The 18,389-nt window shown below is 37.3% G+C and overlaps 2 long non-coding RNA genes across 16 annotated transcripts in view; one reads left to right on the forward strand and one right to left on the reverse strand.

Annotated features, from left to right (window-relative positions):
• LOC102155979 overlaps positions 1-11,486 on the reverse strand; it is a 236,219-nt gene extending 224,733 nt beyond the window's left edge. For 6 of the 10 annotated variants that reach the window (XR_005381116.1, XR_005381126.1, XR_005381123.1 and 3 more), the window contains exons 1-2: positions 11,110-11,486; positions 4,036-4,163 (exon numbers count right to left, since the gene is read on the reverse strand). This is a non-coding gene — a long non-coding RNA (uncharacterized LOC102155979). Of the gene's footprint in view, positions 1-4,035; positions 4,164-9,038; positions 9,331-10,678; positions 10,791-11,109 lie in introns of those variants that run through there. The other 4 variants (XR_005381121.1, XR_005381124.1, XR_005381120.1 and 1 more) reach the window with 4 other exon arrangements.
• Positions 11,428-18,389, forward strand: part of LOC119866718 — a 95,904-nt gene continuing 88,942 nt past the window's right edge. For 4 of the 6 annotated variants that reach the window (XR_005381134.1, XR_005381133.1, XR_005381129.1 and 1 more), the window contains exon 1: positions 15,241-15,319. This is a non-coding gene — a long non-coding RNA (uncharacterized LOC119866718). Of the gene's footprint in view, positions 11,918-12,923; positions 13,009-15,240; positions 15,320-18,389 lie in introns of those variants that run through there. The other 2 variants (XR_005381130.1, XR_005381132.1) reach the window with 2 other exon arrangements.

Raw genomic sequence — 18,389 nt, forward strand, 5'->3', positions numbered from 1 at the left:
AAATATCATTGTCGATGGGGAAACACTGGGAGCCTTTCCTCTAAGATCAGGAACATGACAGGGATGTCCACTCTCACCACTGCTATTCAACACAGTATTAGAAGTCCTAGCCTCAGCAATCAGACAACAAAAAGAAATGAAAGGCATTCAAATCGGCAAAGAAGAAGTAAAATTCTCCCTCCTTGCAGATGACATGATACTGTACATAGAAAACCCAAAAGATTCCACCTCAAGATTGCTAGAACTCATACAGCAACTCGGCAGTGTGGCAGGATACAAAATCAATGCCCAGAAATCAGTGGCATTTCTATACACTAACAATGAGACAGACTGAAGAAAGAGAAATGAAGGAGTCAATCCCATTTACAGTTGCACCCAAAAGCATAAGGTACCTAGGAATAAACCTAACCGAAGAGGTAAAGAATCTATACCCTAAAACCTATGGAACACTTCTGAAAGAAATTGAGGAAGACACAAAGAGATGGAAAAATATTCCATGCTCACGGATTGGAAGAATTAATATTGTGAAAATGTCAATACTACCCAGGGCTATTTACACATTCAGTGCAATCCCTATCAAAATACCATGGACTTTCTTCACAGAGTTGGAACAAATAATCTTAAGATTTGTGTGGAATCAGAAAAGACCCGAAATAGCCAGGGGAATATTGAAAAGAAAACCAGAGCCGGGGGCATCACAATGCTGGATTTCAAGTTGTACTACAAAGCTGTGATCATCAAGACAGTATGGCACTGGCACAAAATTAGACACATAGATCAATGGAACAGAATAGAGAACCCAGAAGTGGGCCCTCAACTCTATGGTCAACTAATCTTTGACAAAGCAGGAAAGACTATCCAGTGGAAAAATGACAGTCTCTTCAATAAATGGTGCTGGGAAAATTGGACAGCCGCATGCAGAAGAATGAAACTAGATTATTCTCTTGCACCATACACAATGATAAACTCAAAATGGATGAAAGATCTAAATGTGAGACAAGATTCCATCAAAATCCAAGAGGAGAACACAGGCAACACCCTTTTTGAACTTGGCCACAGTAACTTCTTGCAAGATACATCTATGGAGGCAAGGGAAACAAAAGCAAAAATGAACTATTGGGACTTCATCAAGATAAAAAGCCTCTGCACAGCAAAAGAAACAGCCAACAAAACTAAAAGACAACCTACAGAATCGGAGAAGAAATTTGCAAATGACCTATCAGATAAAGGGCTAGCATCCAAGATCTATAAAGAACTTATTAAACTCAACAGCAAAGAAATAAACAGTCCAATCATGAAATGGGCAAAAAACATGAACAGAAATTTCACCAAAGAAGACATAGACATGGCCAACAAGCACATGAGAAAATGCTCCGCATCCACTTGCCATCAGGAAAATACAGTTCAAAACCACAATGAGATACCACTTCACAGCAGTGAGAATGGTGAAAATTAACAAGACAGGAAACAACCAATGTTGGAGAGGATATAGAGAAAGGGGAACCCTCTTGCACTGTTGGTGGGAATGTGAACTGGTGCAGCTGCTCTGTAAAACTGTGTGGAGATTCCTCAAAGAGTTAAAAATAGTTCTGCCCTATGACCCAGCAATTGCACTGTTGGGGATTTACCCCAAAGATACAGATGCAGTGAAATGCCAGGACACCTGCACCCCGATGTTTCTAGCAGCAATGTCCACAATAGCCAAACTGTGGAAGGAGCCTCGGTGTCCATCAAAAGATGAGTGGATAAAGAAGATGTGGTCTATGTATACAATGGAATATTCCTCAGCCATTAGAAACGACGAATACTCACCATTTGCTTCAACATGGATGGAACTGGAGGGTATTATGCTGAGTGAAGTAAGTCAGTTGGAGAAGGACAAACATTATATGGTCTCATTCATTTGGGGAATATAAAAAATAGTGAAAGGGATTAAAGGGGAAAGGAGAGAAAATGAGTGGGAAAAATCAGAGAGAGAGACAGAACATGAGAGACTCCTAACTCTGGGAAACAAAAAAGGGGTAGTGGAAAGGGAGATGGGTGGGGACTTGGGGTGACTGGGTGACAGGCACTGGGGGGTGCTTGACGGGATGAGCACTGGGTGTTAGGCTATGTGTTGGCAAATTGAACTCCAATTTTAAAAATACAAAAAATAAATAAAAATAAATGGTAAATGTAGCATTGAGCTTTTTTTAAAAACAAAACAAAACAAAACAAAAACCTCTGAGGAAGCATACTTGTCTCCCCCAAAAAAGGTGTATTATTAGCTTTCCTAAGATATTGGGTAATAACAGGGTAACTATAGAACTTCTTTTGGAATAGAAAAAGCAAATCTCAAAAGCCAAAATGGCCTACAACATTGGAAAATAAGTAAATTTTCTCAATATATCATTAAATATGTAATATTTAATACATTATTTAATAAATAATTTTATCTTTAAAATTGACATAATTGGGACACTGAGTCGCTCAGTCAGTTAAGTGTCTGCCTTCAGCTGAGGTCATGATCCTGGAGTCCTAGGATCGAGCCCCCCATTGGGCTCTCTATTCAGTAGAAGCCTGCTTCTTTGCCTCTGCCTGTCACTCTGCCTACTTGCTCTCTCTCTCTCTCTCTCTCTCTCTCCCTCTCAAATGAATAAATAAGAAATCTTTTTAAAAATTGACATAATTTTCAAGGTTTTCTCAGAGCCTGGTCATCTGATACTTCTAATAATTCAAGACTCCTCTTTCTTTTCAGAGATTATTATTTTGGCACAATGATGCGTAGTAATATGATATGTATTGCTTTCCTTGTATAATTTCTTTCTTATTTCTGAAATTAGACTTTAGAAATCAGTTTATATGATTCTGTTTATATTTTTAGGCTACTAATTAGACAAAACATTGATAAAGAAGGGAAATTCTGGTAAAGGAAAGAAGTATTTCTTTCACACACATGCTTTCTATCTTCAGGCCTTTACTTGTAAATCCTTCCTCTGCTCAGACAATGTGTTGTCATCTGCTTTGATGGCCTTACCCAACATGTATACTAAGGCATTCTTTGGTGAAGTGGCCTGAGTCATTAGTGCATGTGAATTTTTAATATTTGGATTAGTGACTCAAATGGAATTTCTTTTATAGAAAAATAAAGTCCCCCGCCCCAAATTCTTCTCATAATGGTTGTAGGAATTTAATGATTTCATTATGCTCATTACCAATGCCATCGTAAAACACTACTATACCAGCAGCAAAACAATAGAAGACTGTAATATGAGATCATAATTTCTAGCATAAATCAATCAGATAGAAAGAGGTTGGAGAGGAATGCAAAGAGTATTCTTGGAATATGTTCAAAATCTAATCATGATCTGTAATGCTCTGATTTACAGCATCTCCTGTCTGCTTGCTTTCTCATTTAAATGACCTGTGTTTCCTTTTTAAAGTCAATGCTGGAAAGATTTCAAATAGGATGATATTCAACAGGAAGGAAGACATAAACAAAACCCAAATGGGTACTTGACAACCTTAATACTCAAGCACGTGGGTCAGAGTTCATTAGGTTATTTAATCTAGCCATGCAAATTGGTTTATGCTAGGGTCTGAAATAAATCAAACTGAGCTTAAAGAAAATCGGACAGTGGCTCTAAAACCAAATCTCACCTTATTCTCTGGAACATAGAAGTAAATTTGACTCTAAGACTTTGCACTTACTGTTCTCATTGCCTGGAATGCTTTTCCCTAGAATATCTGACTCATAATTCCAGTATCAACTCAAATGTTGGCATTTTTAAGAGATAATAAGTGTGTATGAAGTAAATGAATGAGAAAGAATGAGTATCTAAAGACAAAGTACTTCGTTACTTCATTCCTAGTACATTTGATGCTGAGTGAATGAAATGGTGAAGTCATCCATTTGGTTTCTATGAAAAAAAAAAGCATCACCTTAAAATAAAATATAATTAACAAAGGGCTAAGTTCTAGTCAAATAGGTAATATGGATAGAAATTTCTAAGTAATAATATCCTGGAAGTTATTGTGATCATTTGTCATGCTCACCTCAGTACAATATCAGTAAGATGGATCTCCTGAATTCCAGGACTAGGTTGACTTGAGTGTTTTAACAACTTCATGCAATGTTTGTCAGTATTTCACAGAAAGGTTGTTTTCTTTCCATGCTTGGCTCTCTGGAAGGGAAGAGGCAGTACAACATGGTGGTTAGGTGTTGGACACTGGAATTAATGGTCATGGTTTATCCCTGCTCACTAGAAGAATGACCTTGTTGTGAGTTCTTCACATCATGAAGTTTCTTCTTCATTTGTAGCCATACAGTACTTATTTCTTAGTTTGGTTGATGTGCTATAACAAAATAACCATAGACTAGCTGGCTTAAACAAGAAATGTTTATTTCAAATAGTCTTAAATTTGGGAAATCCAAGAGCAAGGTGTCAGCACAGTCATATTCTAAAGTGAAAGTTTTCTTTCTGACTTACAGACAGTCATCTTCTGATTGTGCCCTTACATGGCAAAGAGAGAAATAGAAGATTGCAAGCAAGCTGTCTGGTCTCTTCATCTAAGGGCACTAATCCCATATTGAAGACTCCTCCTTTATCATCTCATCTGGACCTAATTATTTCCCAAGGCCCCACTCCCAATACCATCAAATTGGGCATTAGGGTAGATATATGAATTTTTGAGGAACACAAACACTCAGTCCATAATGGTTCATGAATGTGTTATGGGCTTACATAAAATAACACATGTGAAGTGCTTAGGGCATTTTTGGTACATTGTAAGCACCCTAGAGGTGTTAGGATCTATTATTGAAATACATAGAATAGTGTTACATTTTGTACAGGATTCATAGAGAATTTCTAAAGTAAAGTTTAGATAGAAAGTTTACATGTTACATGTGGATTTTATTTCAGTTCAGAAGAAACTATGCTGATTCATCACTTCAATTTCTGATTAATATTCAGTTCATTTCATGTGTTGAAACACTGCCATTCCATTTACATGTCCCAGCCAAAACTGATAAGGATGTGGTCCTTCTGACACTTTAGGGTCAAAGCAAGGGTTGTGGAATGACAAATGGTAAACACCAGCTCTGGCTAGAGTGTTTGACTATCTGTGAGCTCAGTAGACCAAAAAAAAAAAAAAAAAGCTTTGTAAAATGGTGCTTTTGAAACCAATTCACAAATTTCAGTTAATGATCACCATTGGAGATGATGCACCACAAAATGCCGTCAGGGAGCCCTAGTAATTTTTCATTGAATGCTCAGGAATTGACAGGAGGAAAGCACTAGACAAAATTATGTGTAAGTACTAAGTGGCAGTCAGAATCTGCAACTTGAGAGGAAAAAATCCTCACAGAAATATATGTCCCAAACCAGGTGAAACTATCAGTTAGTATAAGAAGTCATGTGTTTTCCCTTGATATTAACATACATGACTAGAGGGAAAACCAAATGGTGTCCTAAAGCCTGCAGTTCCTAGAACCAACTTTATAAATACTCAAATAGTATAGAAAATACAATTGAGATATTAGGACTCAAAATGGAAAAAAATAGTCATTATACAAATTTTGTTTATATATGTGTATTTTTTTAAACCCGGAAAATAAAGAAGAATGCTCACCAAGGGGTCCTGGTGTGATATTACAAGTGAGTTTATTTTCTACTTTCTTAGGAAACATGATTTGTTAGTGAACATAGATTTTTATAATAAGAAAAATTACAAACATTTTTGTAAAACTTTACATCAACTACATAAGTCAAATAAAACAATATTCATCTAAAAAAATTTTCATCGATTGTATGTAACACTCTGTGCTCATTACATCAAGTGCCCTCCTTAATGCCCATCCCCCAGTTACCCTACCTCCCCCCATGTCCCCTTCAGCAACTTCAGTTTGTTTCCCATAGTTAAGAGTCTTATATGGTTTGTTTCCTTCTCTGTTTTCATTTTATTTTATTTTTTTCCCTTTCCCTTTTTCATTTGCTTTGTTTCTTAAACTCTACATATGAATGGAATCATATGATAATTGTCTTTCTCTGACTCACTAATTTTGCTTAGCATAATACCCTCTAGTTTCATCCATGTTGTTGCAAATGGCAGGATATCATTGTTTTTGATGGTTGAGTAATATTCATATATATACACACACACACACACACACACACTATTGGGTGGTGAGCATCAAGGAGAACACTTGATGTAATGAGCACTGGGTGTTATTGCAACTCATGAATCACTAAATTCTACCTCTGAAACTAATAATACACTATATGTTAATTAAGTTGAATTTAAATAAGAAAATTTTTAAAAAGAATCTTTCAGTAAGGGTATATTGTATCACCAAGCACTGTTTTCTCAATGTTGTTATCTATGATAGTCACACCTAGATCATAAATTCCAAAGTAATAAAGGCAAAGTCAAGTCCATCTGGCTCCTCACTTCCCAGCTGTATGATATTTGTCCAATTTTATAAGCTCTATGTTCCCAGTTTTTTATGTATAAAATAGTAACAGTAATACTGCCTACCTCAAAGAATTGTGTCAAAAGATAGTAATTGAGATAGCATATTCTATTGGGTCATTAATATGGTTAATGATTTAGACCTGTGACTAATACATAGTGAAAACTGTTAAAATGTTAAATGATGATAGTGATGATGATGATGATGATGATGATGAAGAATGCCTAGGGATTAGTATCATGGTCCCCAAAAGTTAGACAAGGCCTTGCCCTTTTGAACCTTTATGATCTTAAATTCTATAACCACTTTAAGCTTCAGTGCATACCCTTATCTACTAGAAGAGAATGATGGTAGCTGCACCTTGGCATCTTGTGGGAGTTAAGTGTGACTATGCACATATGGTGTGATCAGTATGAAAACATATATGAATTTTCAAATGTGGAGCAAAAGAATACCATCAGAGTTGGTGTAATTCCTACAGGGCAGCATCATGCTTATCCAGAGTTGGTTTCTCTTGAGTTGCAAGCTGAGCTTAGGTTTAGTATAATTATGGTGGGATTTATTATTCTAAAAGGACCAAAGACAAGGTCACACTGATAGAAGCTTCTTTCCCTATATATAAATGTAGACTGCACTGTTTGGGGACAAACATGATACTGTTTTGGTGAATTATACTACCATTCAGGAGAGCTGGTAAGAAAATTAACCATGGCTAATTTGAGGGGAATTCCAGTGAGAAGTCTGAACTAGAACTGAACCCTCAGAACTTCCAGAAAGCCCACTGTGTTGTACAGATCTGGTGATCAAGCCTAGGAGACCATCTTGAGGTGCTCCTCTTAGAGCTCCATTCAAGTGTCCACAGTACTGAACTGGATCAAGAGGATAAATCTTCTCTTCCTGTGGAAAGGAATGGGGTTTCCCAAGAAAGCAAGAAGAGAACCCAAACTGATTTTGAGAGAAGGATGTATGTTGAGAAAAGAACTTGGAAGAGAAAGTCAGTGAGAATAAAGGAAGCAGAAATTCTTTTTTGGAATGATTTCTTGATCATGATCCAGGCAGTACCTACCCAAGAAATGTGTATAATTCAATGTAATAATCATATGTTGAAGTACCTATCATAGACAGACATATATCAAAACATATAAAAGACATATATAGAAACATGTGAGGGTTTTCACTACCATATTGTGGTAATAGTGGAACAAGGAAATGATTTTAATTTCTATTAAGAGGACAATAGATAAGCTAAGAATATTTAAAATATGAAATTCAGCAACAGACAACAAAAAGAAATAAAAGGCATCCAAATTGGAAAGGAAGAAGTCAAACTTTCACTATTTGCAGATAACATGACCCTCTGTATAGAAAACCCAAAAGACTCCACCAGAAAAATTGCTAGAAATGATATTTGAATTCAGGAAAGTCACAGGATATAAAATCAACATACAGAAATCTATTGAATTTCTATACACCAATAATGAAGCAACAGAAAGAGAAATCAAGGAATCAATTCCATTTACAATTGCACCAGAAACCAAAGAGGTAAAAGATCTGTATTCTGAAAACTAAAAAACACTTATGAAAGAAACTGAAGATGACACAAAGAAATGGAATATTTAGAAATTTTTAAAAATGCATTAATGAAAAAAAATTAGCAAAAAATACAATTATAATAATTTTTATGAGGAATGATTAATGATATGAAAATATATGCATATATAAGTAGATATGTATGCAAATATATGCAGAAAAGCAATAAACAAAATGACATGATACAGTATAATCTCAGCCATATATTTTTTAAATGTATAGAAAAAAAGAACCAAACCGTAATACCCATTAACAATGTGGTTTATGCTCTTGTGAGGAGACGTTGAATGATTTTTTTGCTCATTTACTCTACTGAACCCCTGCTGAGAAAGATGTAAACCTCAAAGGTGATATTAAGGGTAGAGAAGCAATCTTCATGGAGAGTGCCAAGGATGCTCAGGACCCATAACAACTATACAAGGCAGTTCTGACCATGGTTTTTCCACATAATGTTGTTGAAGCCAAGACAATGTTTTATTTTAGAGTTTGGAGGAGAAGCAACATGTTACCAATATCCAGAGCTCCTTGGTAGCTTTTCCAGACCATCCCTTCATAGTGGAGCTGATTAGACTATTGTGGCTCCACTACTAATAACTGGCTACACTTTGTGAAAATTAATTGATCTGCCATTAGCAGGGAGAGAAATCCCTTGTCAAGGAAATAGAGTGAGGCAAGCACATTTCAGCCATAGTGGGAAATTACTTCTGAGTATCAAGATGCCTTTAAATAGTTCATCCTTCTCTCCTTGTTTTGTCTCTCAACAAAGGCTAGAAACCCTTGGAGTTTCTTCTAAATATTCCAACTTAATTATTTTTATTTATTATTATTATTTATTATTATTATTATTTTATTTTTTATTTTATTTCACTTACATGTCTAACAATATATTTGGAAGTAATCTTTCATTGACAACTCTGACTTTCCACATAATTCCCAAGTCTATTAATTCTAGTTAAGCAAAGATTTTTAAAAATTGCTGTTGAAATCCACTTACCTCATTCAAAGATGCCAAAATCAGAATCCACAGGTTTACAGGAATTATTGATCTCTGTGAAATAATCATGAAAAATTCTCCCTGCACTCAATTAAAGTATTTATTAATAGAACTAGAAAGTCCTTGTTTTAGTTCTAAATTCAATTGAGGAATCATGGAAAATTTTTAGCTTTCTTATGATTTTCTTAATATTTCAGAAAATATTATTTTTTATATCTCCCTTCTGCCCTGTGATCCTTCTTGCAATCATAACATGTTGCAATAAGCTTTCTTAGTATCTCATAGCTCATAAGGCAACTTTCTGGAAGAGGAAGAATGTTGTAACAATTTCAGAGACATTCTTATCATTTCAAGATAGAATTTTAGATAAACTATAAGAATTTTTCTAACTGAATTTCAGTTGTTCACCCTACTTTTTTCCTCCAGTTGTGTTGCCCAACACCTACTTAAATATCTGTTATTTTACTTCTAAAACAATATACATTTTCTATTTTTGTGCTTTATTTTGTATCTTCAAATGAAATTGAATCCTGTAAGGACTTTCCAGGTATATCATTACTTCCTTTCAATTTCCTGAATGGTCTGTGTACCCTAGACCCTATAATAGATTTTGTATTCATATCACTACACTAAATAGTTCTTCTCAAACTTTTGTATAGATTATGTGTCTATTGGGAGATAAATTCACTGCACTGAGGCAAATACCAAGTAACACTCTCTTATTTAACATTCCAAAAATGCTTAGGGACATGTTAAATGAAGTTCTATAGAACAGCAGCCGTATATTGCCTATTAGGGTAGAGTTTAAAAGCTAATTACATATTCAACCATGCTTAGTTACTGGACCATAGAAACACCTAAATAAGCAATTTGGAGCTATCCAATGTGAAATAGTTGTCCTATTAACACAATTCACAGCATAGGAAAAAAGCCTTTCTTAAAACTAAAGATAAAACAGAAGCAAATACCTTCTTTTAATGGCTAATGGAGCCCAATGCAGTTAAGCTATCAAATGCAGCATGTTCTCTACTAACTGTTGTGTTTTCTGTTCACCAGAAAATTATACATCAAATTAGAAATTATTGTTAGAAATTTACATACCACCTGTTTTTATTTCCATTAACATTTCCCTTTAAACATTTTCTTTATATCTTCAATCCTTATATGGAAACATAAATGTTTTTACCTTCCAGAAACTTGAAATTAACATAATTAGGAATCCTGATATTCTATCTCCAGTGCTTTTGGGGGTGTGTTATCTGCACTCAAGAGTGTTCCTAATGCAGCATTGTCATTTATAAAACAGGGATCCTCAGTGTTTTTATTTGGCTGCCTTTGTTTGAGGAGTTTTGTTTAGTGTATCGTGGTCTAAATGCAAAGCTTACTCCCCAGTCATTACATCCGATTATTAGTTCTGAGTGGGCAGATCTGTATCACTTTAAATTAACGGTTGTATAATATCCAGTGCAAGGCCCTGACTACAAATGCTTAACCAAAATCCTTCAGACACTCACCTTTTTTCCCTAAGATTAGAAGAAATATTCATAGCAAACTGTCTTTGAGGCAGTAGCTATGAATATAAAGAAAAGGAAAAGTGCAAGTACAGTGAAAGTAGAGGAAGATTATCCTAATTAATGTACCAGCTTTGACATTCATCAGTGCCACCACCAATGCTCAGGATCTTCAGCAGCACACTGAAATTCTCTGGAGTTCAGTGACTCACTTTTATTGTATTTTATAGAAGCCCCAGGTCTATAACAGATTAGAAATTTTTTAAAAACCTGATCCTAGGTTACTATTTGAAAAGCACAATATTACCAACTTTATCATCAAGTTTCTTTGAGCAACTTAGTTGTCTTCATTCTACCCAGTAACCAACAGGGCTGAAAAATCAGTGCCCATCATTATAGTAAACCTCAGGGGAAAAAAATTAAAAAAATAAAAACCTAAGGAAGAGATGTCTGCAGACAGGCCACGATTGCTCTTACTGCAAAAGCACCCATAGATTTTCAGTTCCCCTAAGGAGTGAAGAGAGCTAGTCAGCAGAAGTGACACAGGGCACAGAATGTACCTGTTCACATCCCCTTCACATCGGTTATTGCTCTACTTCTTGATTCGTCTCATCCTGAATATCAAACAGCCAAAAGCCTGAGCAAAAGTTAATAAAATTAAGCTGAGTAGCATATATACCCTCACTGTAACAGGGACGTGCAAAGAGAATATATCTTCTTCATTCCCTAAGACTAATCTTCCTCAAAAGCCCCTGAAGCCTGGGTGGTAAAAGAGGAAGCCTGCATTTAATCAGCCCAATATAGCCTGCTGTAATAATTTGATGCTTTCAGATAAAATATGCAGCCACTCAGATTTCCCATCTCCTTTTCTCCTGGTGCAGGTCTGTGGCTTCTGTGACCTCCTAAGTAAAGGAAACCTCACGTCCTCGCGTTGTCCTCTGATTCCCTTGGTTTCCATGGCGATGTTGTTCCCTTGGTTGCTGCCAGCAGCTTCTGTCAACTCCCGGTTTTCTTGTCATGGTGAGGACCTCAAAGTCGGGATCCTGGCGAGTGTGGCCTATCTGCATTCCCGGCCCCAGGCCTTACTTTAAAACCCCCGGCAGTTCTGAGGAAATCAATGTTTTTTATGTCTGTGACTCATTCTAAGCACATCAGTGTGTGAAGGTACAGAGCTCTGCACCAAGGGAATAGAGAAGGCCTTCTCCTTCCATGAAAAAGCCTTCAAACCCACTGTCAAATGCTGCAAAACCTGCATTGACTATCTTTCAACCTCACTGTGGCAATTTATTCCCACTCTTGTGCCCACCTCGACCCTTCAGACAGAGGGACACCTTAGGCTCACCAAGGAAAATGGCAAATAGTGGAAAGGTGAGAGAGCAAAACCTATTGATATTTTCCTTAAGAATATGAAAATAATCGAAAGGCCTAAACTAAATGCAACATATTTCACCTCTCTTTTTCAATCTGTTTAGTAGTCCACTCCAGAAAGAAAAAGGGGGAAGAGACAGGTCAGTCCCCAGGTGCCGAGTGAAAGGAGGCAAGCACAGCAATAGGCAGGAGCGGGCAAGGGAGTGGACCAGAGTGGCCAGGACAGTAGGTCATCCAGAGCACACTAATTTGGGTTTTGTTCCATCCAAACATCCCCATATCTCTAAGATTGTTTTTTTCAAACCATTTGTGAGAATTGCTGATCTCCAAAGTGGTAAAAAAACAAACAAAGCTGCATATTGAAGGTGATTTTGCCAGCTTGATTTGCTAGAAAGCTGGGTAGTGAATGTGATGAGAACCATCTTAATCAGCCTCAAATGTCTTCTTTGCCTCTGTTTGTCCCCCTCTGGCTGAGCCTCACATTTCTTCCCAGGCTCTCCTATTATTGGTTGCAGAGATCATAACATGAGAAAAAAATATATATAAACACCATTCTCTTTATCTACTGAACATTGTATGTGGCTCTACTTTGTTGGAATGAATTGTGACTGTGGCATTTAAGAGCACTTGCTGAATTCTTTATTATCTTCCATTTTCTCTGTATTTCTTCTGTGTCTATCTTTCCCAGAAGGTCATATACATATGTTTTTTTTCAATACCTCTTTTTAAGATCCTGTCAACATGTGTTTTAAGAGGAAAATCTGCACTGTATATTTCTATTTTCTAGGTGTACATTTAAGCTGATTGTTTCCTTTATGCTAAGCCTACACTCCTGAGAGTAATGTAATAAATGTTCTAAGAGTCCCAACCTACCCTAAGCCCCTCATACATAACTGTTCTTATAGAAATAGCAATGCAACATTTTCAGTCCCATTGATGGATTTTTTTTATTTTTTTTATTTTTATTTATTTATTTATTTATTTTGCTGGGGCTGCGGTAACAAAGGACCATAGAATGGTGGCCTAAACAACAAAAAGCTATTGTCTCATCGTTCTGGAGGTTGGAAGCACAGCATCAAGTTGTTGCTAAGGTTTGTTCCAATCAAATCTATCAAGGATAAGAGATCTTGAGATTTGTTGGCCATTTTGGGTGGTTTGGGGTTTATTTGTTTGTTGCCCACCCTAATGACCTCATCTTAACTGGTTATATCTGTAATAACTCTGTTTTCAAATAAGGTCACATTGTGAGATTTGGAAGTTAGGACGTCAATATGTGAATTTGGAGGGACATAGTTCAAACCATAACACCGAAGATATCAGGGAGACATGCAGTTGGATGATTCAGGCATTCATTTCAAAGACTATTTTTTTTTAATTTTTATTTATTTATGATAGTCACAGAGAGAGAGAGAGAGAGGCAGAGACACAGGCAGAGGGAGAAGCAGGCTCCATGCACTGGGAACCCGATATGGGATTCGATCCCGGGTCTCCGGGATCGCGCCCTGGGCCAAAGGCAGGCGCCAAACCGCTGCGCCACCCAGGGATCCCTCAAAGACTATTTTCAAAAGAGTTCTTTGCAGCATATCCTCTTACATGTAAGCATTTGTGGTGTCCCTGTTCTGAACCCAGTTCATGAAAGGGAGGTGGGGTTTTCATCTTCAAAATCATCTCAAACTCCTTCTTCAAGATACTCTGAACTGGGTAATTACACAAGCAACCTCTTTTTATCAAAACTATTTCTAAGTCAAATGCCTTCTTGAAAGACATTCACTACCCTGTTTGTAGACCAAACAGTGTTTGGAGGTCTTCTTCTGACCAGAGAAACTTATTACTCTGGCCAGAAGGAAAGGGTTCTTTCATGCCAGCCATGTGAGATCCAGGAGCACTGTCCCCAGCCTAAGGTCCGGGACAGGGTGGGCACTCAATGTTTACTGAATGATCAAGTTGACTGATGATGAGTGTGACCAGGCTAAGCACACATAAAATGCAGATCTATGAAGGAGAAATGAGAGTCCCCCTTGTAAAGAATAAATATATACATAGAAAGAGATCTGCTGTGGCCTTTGATTTCACCCTGCCATGACATACTGCTTGGGAGCTGTTATCTTGTCATCTTAGACTTCTTTAGATAACCGCTTAGTCTTATCTTTGAATTTTACAAATAAAGAAATTAAGAGCCAGCAAGATTTAAACAGATGGACTTTCTTACTATTAGCAGTAATATCAGTACTAAATTCTAAACCTCTCAAAACCCCATCAATTCTTTACTAACAAATGTCCTGATTTGTTCTCACTCTTCCACCTAGGTAAAGTTTCAGTTACCCTTGATATCTGATCAAATTCTTCATCTCCATCATCCCCCAGGTGATATCTAATCACCCTCGTAGCCTTCAGCAAGAATACTGTTAAGTAAGTTTAGCCTGAATCTCCCTCTTAACCCTAATATCTATTCTTAGTAATTTTCCATCCACCCTGTTCCTTGGCTAGAAACCTCCACTTGTCCATGAAGTTCTTGGAATTGAGACCAGTTCTATACTGAGGTCTCTTTTCCTCTATTGCAGTAGTTCCTGATTAAAATCTGCTTCTACCATTTTAACTGCTATCCAGCTCTGGTTTTCTTCAACAGCTTTCTGGAGTTCCTAATGTCATCAATAAGGTTAATATTTTTTCCACAAGTAAATATGTGTGTATACTTTTTTATTCTTAGAAACACCAATATCACCTACAATGAACTTATTTACAAAGCATCCAACTTAACTGGTCAAGTTTATACTACCAGCATAGGAGACTCTGTAGCCTATCTTCTTACAATGTAGTCACGGCCTTCACTCGTTGGTAAATGAGATTTTAGAATTTTTTAAGAGTAAGAACTACATATTACTTATTGTTATCAAAGCCTGACCCATGCTGAGCCTTGAATAAAAACAGTTGAAAATATAATTAATGGAGTATGGATGAATGGATATATAAATGAATGTATACATGATGTTTCTGTTCTTGACTTCAATACCAACACATCAATTGAACTATAGTTATTGTAACTTTTTATTCAATATCCAAACTACTTGAGAGGGAATATATGCCACCACATTTAGTTAAAGCAGGTAGATTTTATAAGAAGATAAATACAACATGACAGTGAAGTAGCTAGCCATGTATCCTAAAAAAATCCCCTCTTTGCTGAGCTATGCCTTCATGTAGTATACTTTTCAGTACACTCATCTGGACTTGGTGTTGAGGGTATGAACAAGGTTTTATATTCCTGCTCATTTCTGTTGTAGCTGAAGTCCTTAAGGATAATGACATGGTCTTCTCTTTCTGTTGTCTCCATGGTGACAAGAACTCTGCATCTTGTGTCTGAGATTTGCTATGGATTGGATCTTATATCCAAGGTTTTCTCTGGTGAGTTATGCCTTAGCCAATTAGCAGGAATCCAGAATGGCACATTTTGTCTAGCAGATTTCAGCAAGTATCTTATTTGGTTCCTTGATTTCCAGACTTTGTCAATAATTCTGTAATCATGAAGTTTAACGGCTTTGGCTTCACTCTCTTCATAAAGGATGAATCCTATGTAATGACTACTGGAGGTTGCAGTAGATGTAGTAAGCAGTTGTCTTCATGTTCTAACTTGACGAATATTACCCTGTTTCCCCAGTAACTTGATTGCTGGAAAATCCCTTCATTCGAATTTAAATATCTCAGCTAAAAGCTCTCTGATGAGAATACAGGTACATAATCCAAAAAATGGGACATAATTTAGGTAAGATTTTGATTGAATGGAGAGGACAAGGACACTGTTCTAATGAGAAGTTTTGGGTGGGCTATTGCAGTGGGATTAAGCATCCAAGGGCTGCCACAAGATACAGGGTGTGTGGAGAGGCCAGTGGCATCCAAAGACAGGAAAGGTGTGAAAAAAAAACTGATTGGGACCCCCAGGGTGGCTCAGTGGTTGAGCATCTGCCTTTGGCTCAGGGTGTGATCCTGGAGTCCTGGGATCAAGTCCCACATCAGGGCTCCCCGTGAGGGGCCTGCTTCTCCCTCTGCCTGTCTCTCTCTCTCTCTCTCTCTCTCTCTCTCATGAATAATAAAAAAAAAAAAATGATTGGAGGACGACTATTTTACAGTTTTCCTCAAACATAGCCTGCAAACTACTAGTTTTCCCATGTGCTAGTAAAGAAAAAGAACACTCTTTTTAGTTTCTGAAGCAACTTTGCAAAGGGTTTTCTAAAAGTCCCTTGCATTACTAATGCAGAGAGCAATTGCTTCACAAACTAGGATAGCACTAACCAAATCTACGTCAATTTCATATTCTCCACCACCCCCAAAAGAGAGAAAAATACAACTATCCATTTTAGGCCTCTAAAACCATAATAAGACGTGTGCCTGGGTGGCTCAATCGGTTAAGCGTTTCCCTTCAGCTCAGGTCATAATCCCAGGGTGCTGGGATTGAGTCCAGCATTGGGCTCCCTGGTCAGTGAAGAGCCTGCTTCTCCCTCTCCTCCTGCTTCTCCCCCTGCTCATGCTCTCTCTTTCTCTCAAATAAATAAAATCTTAAAAACAAACAAACAAACAAACAAACAAAAACATAACAGGGACACCTTGGTGGCTCAGCAGTTGAGTATCTGCCTTTGGCTCACAGTGTGGTCTTGGGGCCCCAGATCAAATCCTGCATCAGGCTCCTTACATGGAGCCTGCTTCTCTCTCTGCCTCTCTCTCTCTCTGTTTCTCTCATGAATAAATAAATAAAATCTTTTAAAAATAAAAAAATTTTAAACCTATAATAAAAGAAGGAAGAGATGAGTTTATTATTATTCCCATTAGGCCTGCTATCCTATTTCTGTTTGACCTACTCTGATTTTCTATCCCAGTGTTCATGGATAAGAAAGGAGGCAAAATGAGTTCTGCCCTCAAATGTAACTGTGGCCACAGTCCATAATGGATCCTGACCATTTTCAAATGTCAGGCTTCAGTGGGGGCAGAGGAAGTACAGCCTGTGAATGAGAAGACTAAGTTAAAATTGAATTTCTTCTACTATCTCCACTGGCTAACTCACTTTGAACTTCTAACAATGAAAGTTGGGCTATGTCATTTATCCTGCCTCCTAATCTTACTCTGATACCTGGCCCTGCACCAAGGAGGTGCTTCCTTTGCAGTTTCCTTACCTGGTGGCTGCTCCCTCATATAGTCCTCAAAATCAGGAGGTGTGATGTGGGTCCTTCTCAATCCCGATCACTGTTTCTTGGTCATTTATCCCGACTCTCTAAAGAAATCATTTTTGAAAGACATCTTATCTGGAAACACCATGCTTTTTTCCTCCTTCTTGTTCTCATCTACAGCCCTCACTTAACACTCTTCATCCATAGCAGACCTTTACTCCTGCAACTAATGTAGACTTTGTGTCAATTCCATTTTCTACCATAATCTTGGCAGAATTCAGCACCCAGGTGGCAACCATCCAACTCCCTGGCCTCTCAGTTCCTCAAAAGCCTCATAGCCAATGACCTAGACCTCTACTCCACTACAGCTGCTCCCTCCCATGGCCTCACCCTGATCATTTTCCTTACCTATAGCCACCCTAATTCCAAATACCTTGCTTTGTGATCATAACATTTTCAATGCCAGCTTTTAAAAAATTATTTATCTTATGACCCTCTAGCATTCTACTTTCTCCCAGTCCAGAAGTTTTGTACAGAATATTGCTTGAGCAAATGAATGAATGAACAAACCCATGCAATAAAGATGGAAATGCCAATAACTCATTTAAAATAACATCACTTCTATTGAATAGAAAGGTTTAAATCTCGTAGCGAGTTTGGTCCTGAGCAGCTGTACTGTGCTGATATATCCAGATAAGAGCTCACTTTTTTGCTTCTCTGTGTCATTACTAAATACCTGACAGCCTAGAATGGGTGAGGGTGGGGACAGTAGGACAGAGAATCAGGAAGTGATCCCATACCATATTAACACTGTAGTAGAATTTTTTTATTTGAAACATGAAAATACACCTTCAAACATGGAATTAAGTAGCCGAGGAGACAAAAAAACAGGATGGATGGATGGATAAATGGGTGGATGGGATAGATAGATGGTTGGATAGAATGATGGCGCATAAATCTTTTCCCTTGACCATCTGATTAAGGAGTACCTCTAACAAATGTAGGTTTGACTGAACTGGAGCTGTAGGAGAAATAGAAGCTTGTAAGTTCCAAAAGACTTCCTTTTCTGAAATAGGCATACATTATAGTGAGTAACTTTAGGCTCTCCCTTGGTTCTCCTCTGGGAGGCCCATAAACTTGGTTGGCTCAGCTTATAGTCATTTGCACAGTGTTTTAACCTGAATCCTTTTCCTTCATTTCAGAAACAAAAAAATCCATCTAAATCTCATGAAACTATTGAAGACTTAAAAATCAGATAAAGCCACTTTCGGTGTGAAACTTTTCCTGACTTCTCTTTTCCTGTCATTCTTCAAGAT

This window comes from Canis lupus, chromosome 29 (assembly GCF_011100685.1).
Source record: "Canis lupus familiaris isolate Mischka breed German Shepherd chromosome 29, alternate assembly UU_Cfam_GSD_1.0, whole genome shotgun sequence".
NCBI classification, from domain to species: Eukaryota; Metazoa; Chordata; class Mammalia; order Carnivora; family Canidae; genus Canis; species Canis lupus.